Genomic DNA, 3,727 nt, shown 5'->3' with positions numbered 1-3,727 from the left:
AAAAAGGATGAGTTTGTGTCCTTTGTAGGGACATGGATGCAGCTGGAAACCATCATTCTCAGCATACTATCGCAAGAACAGAAAACCAAACACGCATGTTCTCACTCATAGGTGGGAACTGAACAATGAGATCACTTGGACTCGGGAAGGGGAACATCATACACTGGGGCCTATCATGGGGAGGGGGAAGAGGGGAGGAATTGCATTGGGAGTTATACCTGATGTAAATGACGAGTTGATGGGTTCTGACGATTTGATGGGTGCAGCACACCAACATGGCACAAGTATACATATGTAATAAACCTGCATGTTATGCACAGGTACCCTAGAACTTAAAGTATAATAATAAAAAAAAAAGAAAAAAAAAGATGTTAAAAATGTTGAATTCACACATAATATTTGTCCATGTTTATGCAGTACAGAGTGAGATTGTAAAAAACTTCTATTTAGCTTCATGTTTACATGTGCAGATTTGTTATATAGGTAAACTCATATCGTGAGGGTTTGTTGTACAGATTATTTCATCACCCAGGTACTAAGTCTGGGTGAGAATAACTGCACGCTGGCATTCTGGCATTCTTTAACTCTCAACGTTTGGCTTATACCTGCTTCTTCATCTTTCCAGTCCTCTCTCTTCTCCCACCCTCCACTCTCAGGTAGACCCCAGTGTCTGTTGTTGCCCTCTCTGTGTCCATGAGTTCTCATCATTTAGCTCCCACTTAAAGTGAGAATGTGCAGTATTTATTTTTCTGTTCCTGCATTCGTTTGCTAAGGACAATGGTCTCCAGTTCCATCTATGTTCCTGCAAAAGACATAATCTTGTTGTTTTTTATGTCTGCATGGTATTCCATGGTGTATGTGCAGAGTGAGATTTTGGTACATGTATATAATGTGTAATGATTAGATCAGGGTAATTATCATATCTGTCACCTTAAACATTTATAATTTCTCTATGTCAAGAACATTAAAATCTTTTCTTCTCACTATTTGAAAATATACAGTGAATTATTGTTAACTATAGTCACCCTCCAGAACTATAGAACCCTAGAACTTATTCCTCCTATCTGGGTGTAATTTTGTATTCTTTAACCAACCTCTCCCTATCCCTTTTACAGCCTTTCCTTTCCCAGCCTCTAGTAACCACTATTCTGTTTACTTCTATGAGAGCAACTCTTTTAGTTCTGACCTATGAGGATTAACATGCGTTATTCATCTTTTTTAAAATTTTTCTTCTGAGACTGAGTCTTGCTCAGTCGCCCAGGCTGGATTACAATGGCATGATCTCGGCTCACTGCAACCTCCGCCTCCCTAGTTCAAGCAATTCCCTTGCCTCAGCCTCCCAAGTGGCTAGAATTACAGGCACCTGCCAACACACCCGTCTAATTATTTTTGTATTTTTAGTAGAGACGGGGTTTCACCATGTTGGCCAGGGTGGTCTCAAACTCCTGACCTCAGGCGATCCACCCGCCTCGGCCTCCCCAAATGTCAGGATTACAGGCGTGAGCCACCACACCCAGCCGAACTTGCGTTATTTATCTTTCTGTGCTTGGCTTATTTCACATTAAAGACTTTTATGAATTCACCAAAGAAACATAAAAAGCATTCTGAAAATGGTAATTTAACACTGAGCAGTTTTTAAGGTTACAGTGATGTGAGAGACAGGCATAATGCGGGACAGGGGTTCTGCTTCCATCATATTCCAATTTTATTGTTTTGGGAGATCCTTCCAACTCTCACTAACATTATTTTCCATAGAATAAAAGAAAAACTATACTCTCCAAGAACATGTTTCCTGTGTAATTTTTCTGTCCTCAAACTTTTTCTGGAGCGATGAGTCATTTGACCTGACATTGAGAATATGCTTGAAGCCCTTTGAGAGGGCAAAGGAGATAGAGTTAACATTCCTATCTCTATGCTCTGAAGATCCAAGTCACTTGGCTACTGTTCCCTGGGCTGTCTATTTTCATTGTTTATGGAAGATAGAGTACACCTGTAAATGGAAGCCAACGGGTGCATTTGTGTCCAACATGAAGAAATTTTCTTCTTTGCACCAGGATTCCTTTAGATCATCAGCTTTGAGAACTTAGCATAAGGTGTAGGTTTGCAGAAGGGTGATTTCCTTCTCTTCTCAGGCTCTGGTTGGATTCAGAGTGCTCTTCATTTTTATTCTAATTATGAATTCATGGCTCAAATGGTGTGAAGAGTCACAAATATACCCGATATGTATAAAAATAAATTCCTCATTGAAATATTAGAACCCAATTAAGTGTATTAGGAGATTTGTAAAAACTGTATACTTTTTTTTTTTTTTTTTTTTTTTTTTTTTTTTTTTTAACATGGAGTCTCGCTGTATCACCCAGGCGGGAGTGCAGTGGTATGTTCTTGGCTCACTGCAAACTCTGCCTCCCGGGTTCAAGCCATTCTCCTGCTTCAGGTTCCCAACTAGCTGGGATTACAGGTGCCCGCCACCATGCTTGGCTAATTTTTGTATTTTTAGTAGACACGGAGTTTTGCCATGTTGGCCAGGCTGGTCCCAAACTCCTGACATCAGGTGATCCGCCCGCCCTGCCTCCCAAAGTGCTTGGATTACAGGCATGAGCCACTGTGCCTGGCCTTAAAACGGTATACTTTTTGATATTTTTCTTTAAGTAATCAGTTTAAAATAATCAATGAATCATTTAAAATAACCAATCTAATTGAACCTTGTCCACAGACTTCATTAAAGTGGTACATTTTATCTGGTCATCATAAATTTTTTCCCAAAAGCCAATTCTCAGACTTGTACATAACACCAAGCTTTTAATAACAAAGCTTTGTGACTGTGTTTTTTTTTTTTCTTAGCATGCACAGGGAATTGCCAATATACCAGGGAAGAACAGGGTGAAAGTTAAGTGAGAAAAACAGTTATTTGATTTCTACTTTCCATATTTGCTTGATAACGTTTCCTGAATTGATGACATCCCTATCTTGGTCAAGTCTCTGATTTGTTCTTTCCTAGAACAGAATATGCCTAAATATTGCTATGCTTGGGACTCATGAAGGTTCCAAGAGTGTTTTTACATTTAAATATTAATAACTTTTCCTTAAAACTTTAGAGAGTGAAAAAAATCCACTTAAAACTTGAAAAGTCTGGCCGGGTGCAATGGCTCGTGCTTGTAATCCCTGTATTTTGGGAGGCTGAGGTGGGTGGATCACCCTCAAGTGTGAGGTCAGGACCAGCCTGGCCAACATAGTGAAACCCAGTCTCTACTAAAAATACAAAAAAAATTAGACAGGAGTGATGATATGTGCCTGTAGTTCCAGCTACTCAGGAGGCTGAGGCAGGAGAATGACTTGAACCTGGGAGGTGGAGGTTGTAGTGAGCCAGTTTATAGCTTACAGTCAAGACATGTATATTGGTTGAAATACTGATACAGTTATTCTATAGAAATTTGTTGCAGCCTGAAATGATTTTGATTTTCCTCTGTTAAAATGACTTACTCTGAGACTTAAATATTTTAAAATAAAAAAGCAGTATCTAGACTAATAGTTTAAAATACGAAATAAGTTTCTAAAATGAATGTTATTTGATTTCATCATATATTAACAGATTTTAATAAGTTGTTTTTAAACTAGAGGAATTGAGGCAGAGAGAAATGAAGTCCTTTTACTGGAAATTTTCATCTCTTAATGTGTTAACTGATTGCTTTTTACACACTTCATTTTAAAAATGGAAATGGTGGGCCGG

The sequence above is a fragment of the Mandrillus leucophaeus genome, unplaced genomic scaffold, assembly GCF_000951045.1.
Source record: "Mandrillus leucophaeus isolate KB7577 unplaced genomic scaffold, Mleu.le_1.0 Scaffold1296, whole genome shotgun sequence".
Classification (NCBI taxonomy): Eukaryota; Metazoa; Chordata; class Mammalia; order Primates; family Cercopithecidae; genus Mandrillus; species Mandrillus leucophaeus.
The sequence above is the reverse complement of the archived record's forward strand: the minus strand, read 5'-3'. Positions refer to the sequence as shown.